This window comes from Triticum aestivum, chromosome 1B (assembly GCF_018294505.1).
Source record: "Triticum aestivum cultivar Chinese Spring chromosome 1B, IWGSC CS RefSeq v2.1, whole genome shotgun sequence".
Lineage (NCBI taxonomy): Eukaryota > Viridiplantae > Streptophyta > Magnoliopsida > Poales > Poaceae > Triticum > Triticum aestivum.
Window position 1 is genome coordinate 681970692 of NC_057795.1, and position 13828 is coordinate 681984519.

The window sequence follows — 13828 nt, forward strand, 5'->3', positions numbered from 1 at the left end:
GCCAGGGAGAGGGTGGCGCACACGGAAGCGGCGGCGGAAGGCGGAGCAGGTGGAACACGCGGCCGAACAAGCCGAGGCGGCTAGTGCCGGGATGATGAATCCACCCGGTGGGCACGGCCCGCACGCGGCTTGGAGCCAGCAAAGCGTCAGCTCTCCGGCTGGGTTCTCGTCGTCACCACACCCATGGAGCACGCCGTCGCCGGGCTATGCCGATGGCGACGTCCACGGTGGTTTCAACTCCAACATCACCTTTCCCCATGGGCGCCCGGTCCAGCGCACGCCATCGCCCGTGTTCGCCGGTGTGCAGTACCCTCCGTACACGTACTCGCCGCCGGACTACGCAGCTTCACCGACGCTGCCTCTCCGTCGTGGCCTCTACTCTCAAGCCTCCTCCTCGTCGCATCTTGGTGACGCCAACGAGACGGAGGCCGACGTGGAAGACATCATCGCAGCCAGGTCGGCTGCCGCCGCCGCTTCCCCCGGGTTCACTACGCAAGACGGCTCGATTGATCTCGGTGACATGGACGCCGAGCTTGACTACAGCGAGGAAGAGCCGGAGGAGGAGGAGGAGGAGGAAGAGGAGGAGCCGGCGCCGATGAGGAAAGGCAAGAAGAAGAAGAAGAAGAAGAAGAAGAAGAAGAAGAAGAAGAAGAAGAAGAAGAAGAAGAAGAAGAAGAAGAAGAAGAAGAAGAAGAAGAAGAAGAAAGGGGCGGCCAAGACCGGCGAGCCGCGCATAAAGTGGGCGACCAAGGAAGATGAGTGCCTCGCCGAAGAATGGAAGGTCATCTGCCTCGACCCGATCACTAGCACGAACCAGAGTTTTGACACGTATTGGTTCCGCATCAAGGGCAAGTTCGACGAGCGCAAGTTCGACGAGCGCAAGCTCGTCGACCCCTACTTCAAAGGCATCCACATGCAGCGGGGATCGAAGGGATGGCGAACCATTGGGGGCTCATCCAAACGGTGTGCAACAAATGGCATGGAATCGTCGAGGAGGTCACGGCTCGCCCGGAGAGCGGCACCAGCGTCGAGGATCAGGTACAGCACGCCGTCCTCTCCCTATTCCTCTCGTCGTGCGCGCGCCCATTTGCGCTCCCGCGCCAGCTGATGCCTGCCCTTCGGCGCAGCTGCTGCGCATGTTCGCCATGTACCGCTGTTTGCACATGAACACGTCACCGTGTACCCTCGACGCCAGGGGTGATGCACAGCAGCTCACGTCGAAGGAGACCCGCCGGAAGCGCGGTACGCAAGACAATCCGGCGGGTGCTTTTGAGGACCCGAAACCCCACACGCCCGGGAGGGACCCCATCAGGGCGCGTGGTGGCTATGGGCTGCCCTAGGTCGACCTGATCGCTCCTAGGGCCTCGAGGTTTGCCGCCCTGCAACAAGAACAAACGAAGAACGAGGAAGAAGAAGAACTAGGGTTAAGGAGAAAAGATAAAAAGATAAAAAGTGGTAGATTGATTGTTCGATAGTGTGTTGTTCAATCGTTCATCACCTCTCATCTATTTATGAGGCGGCTGGACTCCCCGTACAAGAAAAGGACTAAAAAATCCCGTCCAAAACATTAAAAACCCTAACCTAGCTTGGACAGGAATCTTTGGTAATTTCCCGGATCAACTTGGTCCCACCGATTGGTTCGTTTCGGTCCCACCGAGTGAACGTTGCCAACTCTCTGTAGCCTTCTGCAATTTCTCGGATCAACTCGGTCTCACCGATTGGTTTGCTTCGGTCCTACCAAGTGAACATTGCCAACTCAATTTTCTGGACCAACTCGGTCTCACCGATAAAATCAACTCGGTCGGTCCGAAATGACTGTGCAGCTTCTGTTTCTGACCTTATTTTGCTTCCACAGGTTGCATATAACCTTGGATTATGACGATTTTTATATCAAAATCAACCGTTTCGACGAGAAGCATAACGTTCGTGTTGATATATTTTCTATCCGAAGCCATCTTAATTAAGTTTCTGGCCATTTCATAACCTTATGTCAATATGAGCATCTCTGAACTTGTCATAACTTTTGCATCCGAGCTCCGTTTTAGACTATCTTCATATCCATCTTGATCTTATCGAAGAGAGACATTCCATGGTGACTTCGAATCATAAGTTTGAATTAGTCTTGATATAACCTAAGCTAATTTTATGACTGTGCCAATTTTGAGCATCAACAACCGCGAAGACAATGGCGACCAGGAGTTCAAGTACCTCCACGTCTTCAAACGGATCCACAAGTGCGAGAAGTGGGCGGATATCTGGCGCACCCTCGCCAAGGCCAAGGAGACGTACAAGCCGGACGCATCGACACCGGGAGCGGCAGACGGGCGGCCGGACAACAACAAAGGGGCCAAGAAGGCGAAACACGCCGAGTCGGCTGCTGCACGCGTGCAAGAGTCCATCGAGCACTGCCTCGCCGACGCCAAGACGAGGGCCGCCCAACGAGAAGAGAAAACTGAGGCGAGGTGGGCTGCTTTGATGACGAACAGCACCGTCAAGCTCGACTTGCTCGGGACCAACGTATCCGCGAAGCTCAAAGCTCAAGACACCAAGAAGAGGAACAACGACCTGGCCTTCTTGATGGGCGGCGCTGACATGCTCCAGAGCGGCGACAAGAAGCTCAAGGCATGGTTCTTGGCGGAGCGAGGCCTCATCCTGAACCAGATACCAACGACTCCAACGCCGCCGCCGCCGCCGCCGCCCAGCCCGACTGACGATGTCGTCTCCGCGACGCCCAGCAACACAGAAGCCGCGCCGACTAGTCCAGAAGCCGCGCCGACTCCTCCCAGCCCGTGCACGCCGACGACGACCCTGGAGGTCGACCTCGACATTTGATGCATTCCTTTCTCGTCCTTCCTTTTTTTATGCGCCGAACTACTACCTATCCTTTCATTTGATCGCCGAACCGTGGCATTGAATCGCCGAACAATTGCGATGATCGCCAGATTATGGCCTTTTTTGGAGCGGGAACGATCAAGTTTGAATATGGGGCGCGGCACCTGGGGGCGTGGCTGGGGCCTTGGTCACCCCAGGGTCTAAAAATCGCCGGGTGAACGCCCGAAAATGCGCCGGCCTATGCGTTTGGGGGCCGAACAAGTGGAGATGCTCTGATAAGGTGGAATGTTCACAAAGGAGCAAACAACAGTAGACCAAAAGAGAAAAAACCCAACAAGATCCCAAGCATCATCCACTAAGTCCAGGCGCCATCAGCCGCCGCTGCAAAGATTGTCATCATAGCAGTGCGTCGTTCTCCCCGAACGTCCTCGCTTGCTCCGTGCTCCATGGCACTACGATCATCATTCTTCAGCAAACCTGCCCAGTAGTTGAGAAAAACACAGGAGGATAAAACCACTCCAAAAGGGGATTTACAGGAAGCTTAAATTCAACAGTTTTGCCAAGTCTCTATCGACTGAGATTTCGTCATGTCTCAGTTAATACTATCTTCCTCTGATTTAGCATGAAGATCCATGTAAAAAAAATTCTTTTCAGTTTTTTTTCTTTTTATATATACTACTTCCTTCGTCCGAAATACTTGTCCTAGAAATGGATCTGGACGGAGGGAGTAGTATATGACTTGACCGAGACTTTTAAGTATCAGGTTTGCTATTTCACATCTAGATGTGAGATATTATCTCACATCTAACTCCGTCATCCTTAGGGACAAAACAAATCCATGGAAGACTTTGAAAAAATAAATCAAAGATAAGGGAGTTAGATGTGAGAGAGAGTTAGATGTGAGATAATATCTCACATCTAGATGAAAGGATACACGGTCGCGGCATTTAAAGGTGAACTGTGGCATTTAAAGGTGACACGGTTGCGGCAAATCAGATTGCCCGGCACAACGCAGCAGCGAGGTCAAGGTATCGTTGACCAGAGGTCCGTGGACTTGGAGCAATGATCGATTAATTAGTGGATATGACGCAGCTTGGACAAGTCGTCGGTCGGGACCGGAAACCACCCACCGGAGAGGAACCAGATCGACGTACGGTCGACGACAGGTCTGTTCGTCCATCCGTGATGCTAGCAGTGCTTGCGTGCACACATGTGCCGCCGTCTCCGTCTCCCTTGCTTTCAGGCCAGTCAGTCGTAGTACTGTACGTGATCTGCGACTGCGAACAGGAGGACCCATACGCGCACCATACGCGTTCGTACAGACAGCTTGATGTCGTCTACGTCTACGTCGTGCACCGCGGCGACGCGACGCCAATCTCGCGAGTCGCGGCCATGAAAAAACCCAGAAGGATGGAGCAAGGCATACGGTACGGGCGAGCATGTGGTTGTCTGGTCCGTGGAGTTTGAGCAACGATATTGATTGCCGTGGCTTTGACAAGTCGTCCCGCCGGAGAGGAACCCGACGTGCGGCCGGCGACAGGTCCGTCAATGGTCAATCCATCCAACCATCAATATGCCGCCGTCTGCCTGGCCTTTCAGTCCGGTCAGGTCAATCGTACGTGATCTGCGGTCGTTTTTTCTTTTCTTTTTTTATGATAATACGTGTCTCATTTATATAGAATAAAGATCAAGTTACAAGGCACGTAAGCACCGATCATACATGACTAGAAAGATAAGAAGATCCTATACAAAATACCAGCACGCCCATACACACACGCGCTGTACGTGTACATACGTACGTCCAGCACGACCGTCTACGTCGTGCGGCGTGAAATGACATCGCCGCCGTGACGTGAGGACGAGCCGGCAGCCTCACGATCACACCAACGAACGGCTCTTGTTCAGGCCGCTCGCTTGCTACCTGATACAACCGGTTAATCAAGACACCAGTGTACTATTGCGCCGTGCTGCACATGCATGTGTGCACATATGCTCCTGTGATGTATTCCCTCCGTTCCTAAATATTCTTTTTTAAAGATTTCAAATAGACTACTACATACGTATATAGACATATTTTAGAGTGTAGATTCATTTATTTTGCTTCGTCTGTAGTCATTTATTGAAATATCTGGAAAGATAAATTTAGAAACAGAGTACTCATGTACATCAATACATGCATGCATGTGTATATGCGTTTGGAGCCATTCAAATACGTGCACAGTACACATGATGTCCCGATGGAATCTCTTTCTTGCTTAAGAACGTTTCCAACACTACATTAACTAGTATAACGCCCGTGCGTTGCCACGGGCTCTTCAAAATTTATAATCAGTATCTTTCATTTATCATCCCCTCATATTGGGTGATTATGGGGTGCTCTAATTAGAAACACAACAATCAAATATTAGGAAATTTCACCGAACGAACAACAACGAATAATACGATATCTATCAAACGAATAAAATGAGGTCATATTTTTGGTCCGTCATGCACTTCTGTTGAAAAGTGCCTATCCCTTTTAGAATCAACCCACTGTTTGCTCGCACGCAAAAAAAAATACATCTCTAAAGTGGGGAACCGATCGGTGCCAAAAAGAACTCAAACTCCTATCCAATCTCGACTTCGTGCTCTTCCACTTCCATTGATAAAGATGGGACGTCAAGGGTTTCATCATGATGACCTCGAGCAGCCGCCGACATCCCTCCCCACATCTACCCCTACCCCCTGCTGCCGCTTGCACTGTCCTTGCTCCTCGAGGGAGCTAGGGACACAATGTTCTCTAGGATGGGCATGACCAGATCCACGAGGAGGCCACATTCTTCCATGGGAACCCAACCAAGCACACCACCCTCCGCAACCATCCAATCCCAGCCTAACAAAGTCAAGACCCGCCATCGATCCACAAATCAGGCTCGCCGCATCCAGGTTCACTGCAAGTCTGCGACGAGTCTGTAGTCGACATCTTGACTTTGGCTATCCCCACGGAAGAATCATCGGATCCTGCTTACTTTTACCATCACTTCGTCTCTTCCCAAGGCAGCGACACCACCCAGCCAATCACCACCACCGCTTGCGGCTTGCCTACATAAAATCATGAGAAATCTCCACGGTGGTGCTGTAAGATCACCTTGGCGACCTCGACAGTGACCGACTGGTCTAATATCTAAGCTAGCCGCTCTTTGTAGAAACCAATAGAAGTAGGCATGTGACTCAGATTTGTTCTTTGGTGTGCATGCGTTTCTTGCTGCCCACCAGCTCTTGTCTACAACTCGCCTATCTCTGTACCAGCTCTTGGTCTACAACTCGCCTATCTCCATGCTTGAGACGACCAAGCTCGATGCGCAAGCCGCATACGTCTGCTAGAGCTATATCCAGGCCCTATGATTTTTGGATCACTGGCACTATGGGTGCCAGGACCGGAGTCGCCCTCATCCACCAAGTGGATCAAGGAGGTCCACCACCTAGACTCTACATCGCAACATTTTGTGTTTTCCTATAAAAAGTAAAGAACCTTCTCTAATAAACGTAAATATAACCTTTTGGTTTTATAGTCTCAACTTTCCTACACTCCAATACCAGAAGGATTTCTTGGTTTTATTTAATGACCTTCTTGAATGTCATTCACTTAGAAAGGTAGTAATACAATCTGTGATATTAAGGCAAACTATTAGTCATATTAAAGTGCAAAAGGCCCTATAGGAGTCAAAGCATGACTTTTATGGTTATACTGTAATTTGCAAGATCTGAGATTTATGCAAGTGTACAATTAGAGAAGAGCCTTTCATGTTTGATCAGCTTGCTAGGTGGTTATCACTAAGCATGTTGGAACGATGAGCATAACCTAACTTAGTTCAGTACGTGTTGCTGCAAATTAGTTCAGTACGTACGAAGCTGTTGCTAACTTCAATGCCTGGCTGTTGCAAGTTTCTAATGAAAAAGTACTTCAGGTCAAAGGTCAAGGAATATACACTTTTGTTATCATGGTTGTTTCCTTATAGTGAACGACTTTGATCACCACTTCAGCAGCTACTATCTATAAGAAGACATTAGCTAAGTAGATACAGGCAAAGAAAGCATGTAGGCAAAACCAGAATTAAAAACATCCTTCTCAATGGAGCTCGTGCAGTTCGGAAGACCCTAATCATCGATGAGGGACCCCTCCGATGGTAGCATGGCGTGACAATTGCCGTCAATGACGACACCCAAAGTACCTTGCACAATCCATCGATCCAGTTCGGAACAATCAAGCACATACCTTGCAAAGTGATGTGGATCTGAAGCAGAGGTGGGAAGGTAAAGGCTCAGGTGAGGTGGAATGAGACGTTGATATAGACGTGCACGCATGAGAATAAGGCGGTGCCCAGGATGGATCTCCATCGGAAGAGGCCGGATCCGCTGGGGAGGAGGTCGCTGTAGTACCTGCCATCTGTGCGATGGATCACGGGGCTGGCAGGCAGGGGGAGGGGATAGGAGGGAGCGGGTGGGCTAGAGCGCAGATGGCGGGTGCCCCCAACGACAGCTGGGAAGGATGGTGGAGGAGGTGGATGAGGATGGCAGCGGCGGCGTCTGCGGTTGCGCCTCGTCCGCAGCCGTGCTGGTGGTGGTCGATGCGAGAGCCGGATGGCGTCGGCCAGAATCAGGCAGGGGCGACAAAGATTTAGATGAGAGAGAGAATGGAGGTGATGATCGATGGGAGGAAGGGCCACCGGCAATTGGGGTGGCCTCAGATCCGCCCTCCGTGGCCGCCTATTTCATGGGACGAACACCCGTGCTCACCGTCGGGCTCGCCTTCGGCCGCTGCCTCGCCGACATTCACGACGTAGAGCCCCTTCCTCCGATCCCATTTGCCAGGGAGGCAGCGCCATCCTTCATCGCAGAGAACGATTCCACACTGAGATCCCAACCAGATCGTGATTGCGCCTCCCCAAACCGCAGCGGCACATCCCACTCCATCAACGACCAACCTATATGAGGCGGAGGGTCAGTGTAGGACGCGAGCGCCGTCACCATGGACGTGGGGGACGCCGTAGGTGGGAAGGAGGCGACGACGGCGTCTGTGTCAGGAAGATCGCACGACGGCGGCGGCGTTTACTCGAGGGGATGAGAGGAGCTGCGTTTGGTGCCGGGTGGGTTCTTTGGTGCGTGTGTGGGGCTGGAGATTGTGATAGGTGATCAGGTGAGGGCGTGCCATACCTGGATCGATAGCCTTACCATACCTGGTGGTAATTTAAATTTATTACCATATTTGATATTTCCCGAGTTATGGCCTTACCATACCTGGATTGATAGCCTTTGGGGTAATTTAAATTTATTACCATATAATTACCATATTCAAAATTTCCTGAGTTATGACCTTACCATACCTGGATTGATTTATTACTATACGTGGATTAATTATGATTTATTACTATATGATTTATTACTATACGTGGATAGCCTTACCATACCTGGTGGTAATTTAAATTTATTACCATATTCGATATTTCCCGAGTTATGGCCTTACCATACCTGGATTGATAGCCTTTGGGGTAATTTAAATTTATTACCATATAATTACCATATTCAAAATTTCCTGAGTTATGACCTTACCATACCTGGATTGATTTATTACTATACGTGGATTAATTATGATTTATTACTATATGATTTATTACTATACGTGGATAGCCTTACCATACCTGGTGGTAATTTAAATTTATTACCATATTCGATATTTCCCGAGTTATGGCCTTACCATACCTGGATTGATAGCCTTTGGGGTAATTTAAATTTATTACCATATAATTACCATATTCAAAATTCCTGAGTTATGACCTTACCATACCTGGATTGATTTATTACTATACATGGATTAATTATGATTTATTACTATATGATTTATTACTATACGTGGATAGCCTTACCATACCTGGTGGTAATTTAAATTTATTACCATATTCGATATTTCCCGAGTTATGGCCTTACCATACCTGGATTGATAGCCTTTGGGGTAATTTAAATTTATTACCATATAATTACCATATTCAAAATTTCCTGAGTTATGACCTTACCATACCTGAATTGATTTATTACTATACGTGGATTAATTATGATTGATTACCATAAATACGTTGGGTATTGCCGGTCAGACGAGAAAAGAGAAAAACCGGTGGGAGGGGCTGGTGGGAGGTGGGACGAAGAAAAACCGGTTGAAAATAAACCGGTTGAAAATAAACCGGTTTAAAGTGGGGGGGACTATTCAACCAATTCGTCCATTAGGAGTAGAGATATAATTACCATATTCAAAATTTCCTGAGTTATGACCTTACCATACATGGATTGATTTATTACTATACGTGGATTAATTATGATTGATTACCATAAATACGTTGGGTATTGCCGGTCAGACGAGAAAAGAGAAAAACCGGTGGGAGGGGCTGGACGAAGAAAAACCGGTTGAAAATAAACCGGTTGAAAATAAACCGGTTGAAAGTGGGGGGGGACTATTCAACCAATTCGTCCATTAGGAGTAGAGATGTCAAAAACGTTTTCTATATTATGAGACGGAGGGAGTAGTAGCCAGTACCAGTCCTAATCCTGCAATGACACCACCCATTCCGATGCACAATATGATCGACATGAGCTAGGACGAATGCACGACAAGTCATTCAGAGAGGCATGCAACAGCTACCACCCCCCATTCAAGTCTCTGCCCTGCATACGCCAGAATTTTTTTTTCTTTGAGGGAATGCATACGCCACACCTTAATTAGCCATAAACATCGATGGCCAACAAACCCAACATGTGCCACCAGTTCCCCACGGCCTGTTCCGTTTACGTTCGAGAGGTTGCTGCACTAGTAGAAAACAGGGCTAACGTTCGGGCCTGACCAGCACATTAGTCTTGGTTCTTCAAGAACCAGGACCAATGGGGGGTATTCGACCCGGTTCGTGAGCCCATGGAGCCGGCCGTGGCCTCGTGGGCATTGGTCCCGGTTTGTTTGGCACCATTTGTCCCGGTTCAAGCCACGAACCGGGACCAATGGTCCTCGCTCCTGACCCACAACCATTGGTCCCAATTCGTGACTTGAACCGGGACAAAGGGGGAGCTTTAGTCCCGGTTCATGCCACGAACCGGGACAAATAACTTGCCTATATATACCCCCGCGGCAGAGCACTCCACAGTGCTCTGTTTTTTCAATCCGGCGAGGAGAGGGCATTTGGGTGCTCTAGTTCACCTCGATGAAATGCCCGAGCCACATTAGTTAAGTTTTCTCCTCTCGAAGCTCGACCTTGGAGCTCCATTTTTTTCGAGATTTGTCTAGATTTAGGGGTCCGTCACGTCCCGTCCCCGTTTTCACCGCCGTTGATCGCCCACGCCGATCTCGTCGCCGGCACCACCGTGGTGAGCCTCTTGTTCTTATCTTCTTTCTGATATGATACTTGTCCGATTTTCTTACTTTAGATAGATATTTGTCTGATTTTCTTAATTTCGACACACATAATTATATGCAATGCATGCAGATGAACCGGTAATGGATGTATGGTGACAGACACATCTCTGAGTACATTAAGGGCGTGCATATTTTCTTGAAGTGGCTGAGCCAAACAAGCAGAATGGTTTTATGTGTTGTCCATGCACTAAATATGGGAATACGAAGTCTTACTCTGACCGGAAAATCCTTCACACCCACCTGCTTTACAAAGGTTTCATGCCACACTATAATGTTTGGACGAGGCACGGAGAAATAGGGGTTATGATGGAAGACGGCGAAGAAGAAGAGGACGATGACAACTATGTGCCCCCTGAATACGGTGATGCTGCAACGGGGGAGCTGCTGAAGATCAAGAGGAACCAGACGATGTGCCCGATGATGCTGCAACGGGGGAAGCTGCTGAAGATCAAGAGGAACCAGACGATGTGCCCGATGATGATCTCCGCCGGTTCATTGTCGATGCAAGGACGCAATGCGAAAATCAAAAGGAGAAGCCAAAGTTCGATCACATGTTAGAGGATCACAAAAAAAAGTTTTACCCCAATTGTGAAGATGGCAACACAAAGCTGGATACCGTACTGGAATTGCTGCAATGGAAGGCAGAGAATGCTGTGCCTGACAAAGGATTTGAGAAACTACTGAAAATATTGAAGAAGAAGCTTCCAAAGGATAATGAATTGCCCGACAGTACATACGCAGCAAAGAAGGTCGTATGCCCTCTAGGATTGGAGGTGCAGAAGATACATGCATGCCCTAACGACTACATTCTCTACCGCGGTGCGTACGAGGATTTGAATGCATGCCCGGTATGCGGTACATTGCGGTATAAGATCAGACGAGATGACCCTGGTGATGTTGACGGCGAGCCCCGCAGGAAGAGAGTTCCTGCAAAGGTGATGTGGTATGCTCCTATAATACCACGGTTGAAATGACTGTTCGGAAACAAAGAGCATGCCAAGTTGATGCGATGGCACAGTGAGGAACATAAGAAAGACGGGAAGTTGAGAGCACACGCTGACGCGTCGCAGTGGAGAAAAATCGAGAGAGAGTACTGGGCTGAGTTTGCACGTGACCCAAGGAATGTATGGTTTGGTTTAAGCACGGATGGCATCAATCCTTTCGGGGAGCAGAGCAGCAATCACAGCACCTGGCCTGTGACTCTATGTATGTATAACCTTCCTCCTTGGTGTGCATGAAGCGGAAGTTCATTATGATGCCAGTTCTCATCCAAGGCCCTAAGCAACCCGGCAACGACATTGATGTGTACCTAAGGCCATTAGTTGAAGAACTTTTACAGTTGTGGAATGGAAACGGTGTATGTGCGTGGGATGAGCACAAACAGGAGGAATTTAACCTGCACGCGTTGCTGTTTGTAACCATCAACGATTGGCCCGCTCTCAGTAACCTTTCAGGACAGACAAACAAGGGATACCACGCATGCATGCACTGTTTAGCTGACACCGAAAGTATATACCTGGGAAGCTGCAGGAAGAATGTGTACCTGGGCCATCGTCGATTTCTTCCGACCAACCATCAATGTCGAAAGAAAGGCAAGCATTTCAAAGGCGAGGCGGATCACCGGAAGAAGCCTGCCATGCATACCGGTGATCACGTACTTGCTATGGTCAATGATTTACATGTAATCTTTGGAAAGGGTCCCGGCGGACTAGCTGTTCTGAGTGACGCTGGGGGACACACACCCATGTGGAAGAAGAAATCTATATTTTGGGACCTACCCTACTGGAAAGACCTAGAGGTCCACTCTTCGATCGACGTGATGCACGTGACGAAGAACCTTTGCGTGAACCTGCTAGGCTTCTTGGGCGTGTACGGGAAGACAAAAGATACAGCTGAGGCACGGGAGGACCTGCAACGTTTGCACGAAAAAGACGGCATGTCTCCAAAGCAGTATAAAGGTCCTGCCAGCTACGCTCTTACCAAAGAAGAGAAGGAAATCTTCTTTGAATGCCTGCTTAGTATGAAGGTCCCGATTGGCTTCTCGTCGAATATAAAGGGAATAATAAATATGGCAGAGAAAAAGTTTTAGAACCTAAAGTCTCATGACTGCCATGTGATTATGACGCAACTGCTTCCGGTTGCATTGAGGGGGCTTCTACCGGAAAACGTCTGATTAGCCATTGTGAAGCTATGTGCATTCCTCAATGCAATCTCTCAGAAGGTGATCGATCCAGAAATCATACCAAGGCTAAGGAGTGATGTGGTGCAATGTCTTGTCAGTTTCGAGCTGGTGTTCCCACCATCCTTCTTCAATATCATGACGCGCGTCCTAGTTCATCTAGCTGACGAGATTGTCATTCTGGGCCCCGTATTTCTACACAATATGTACCCCTTTGAGAGGTTCATAGGAGTCCTAAATAAATATGTCCGTAACCGCGCTAGGCCAGAAGGAAGCATCTCCATGGGCCATCAAACAGAGGATATCATTGGGTTTTCTGTTGGCTTCATTCCTGACCTTAAGAAGATAGGTCTCCCTAAATCGCGGTATGAGGGGAGACTGACTGGAAAAGGCATGCTTGAAGGGGAGACAGTAATTTTGGGGAATGTTGCAGAAAATAAAAAAAATTCTACGCTTCACCAAGATCAATCTATGGAGTCATCTAGCAACAAGAGAGAGGAGTGCATCTACATACCCTTGTAGATCGCGAGCAGAAGCATTCAAGAGAACGGGGTTGAGGGAGTCATACTCGTCGTGATCCAAATCACCGAAGATCCTAGTGCCGAACGGACGACACCTCCGCATTCAACACACGTACGGTTGGGGAAGACGTCTCCTCCTTCTTGATCCCGGTGGCCGAAACTTGACTTCCTACATACAAATCTTCACCTCCGGACCATTCCGGAACTCCTCGCGACGTCCGGGATCTCATCCGGGACTCCGAACAACTTTCAGGTTACCGCATACTAATATCTCTACAACCCTAGCATCACCGAACCTTAAGTGTGTAGACCCTACGGGTTCGGGAATCATGCAGACATGACCGAGACAACTCTCTGGCCAATAACCAACAGCGGGATCTAGATACCCATGTTGGCTTCCACATGTTCCACGATGATCTCATTGAATGTACCCCGATGTCGAGGATTCAGGTAATCCCGTATACAATTCCCTTTGTCAATCGGTACGTTACTTGCCCGAGATTCGATCGTCGGTATCCCAATACCTCGTTCAATCTCGTTACCAGCAAGTCACTTTACTCGTACCGTAATGCATGATCCCGTGACCAAACACTTGGTCACATTGAGCTCGTTATGATGATGCATTACCGAGTGGGCCCAGAGATACCTCTTCGTCATACGGAGTGACAAATCCCAGTATCAATCCGTGTCAACCCAACAGAGACTTTCGGGGATACCTGTAGTATACCTTTATAGTCACCCAGTTACGTTGTGACGTTTGGTACACCCAAAGCACTCCTACGGCATCCAGGAGTTACACGATCTCATGGTCTAAGGAAATGATACTTGACATTGGAAAAGCTCTAGCAAACGAACTACACGATC